Here is a 447-nt window from a genome sequence, read left to right on the forward strand (position 1 = left end):
TCTCCCTCACTCTGTCTCTCCTTCCTCTCCTCCTCTTTCAGGAGGCCCTGTAAGTAATGGAGTGTGTTCGGCTGCTCAGCCCGGGGCAGGGTGTTAAGACGAGTGCAGAATAAAGCTGCTATTGAATGTGTGTGTGTGTGTGTGTGTGTGTGTGTGTGTGTGTGTGTGTGTGTGTGTGTGTGTGTCTCTCTTTTAGGCCCAAACGCCGACGCTAAAGGGTCACAAACCACACACACACATATTTTTTAGCCCCAAGCGTTTCAGCCTCTCCATACGTTTTGAACGTGGACGTAAACCCCATGGTCTTCCAGAGACGGTTGCGAGCGGGGAGGGAGGAGTGGAGGCAAGGCATGGCTAAACATAGCCTCGTCTATACGGCGGCCATTTTCAACAAATCGTCTCCAAGTAAAAGGGGGAAGAAAAAGTGAGAGAGAAGAAAAAAAAAAA

Source organism: Salvelinus sp. IW2-2015, unplaced genomic scaffold, assembly GCF_002910315.2.
Source record: "Salvelinus sp. IW2-2015 unplaced genomic scaffold, ASM291031v2 Un_scaffold3094, whole genome shotgun sequence".
In the NCBI taxonomy this organism is placed as follows: Eukaryota; Metazoa; Chordata; class Actinopteri; order Salmoniformes; family Salmonidae; genus Salvelinus; species Salvelinus sp. IW2-2015.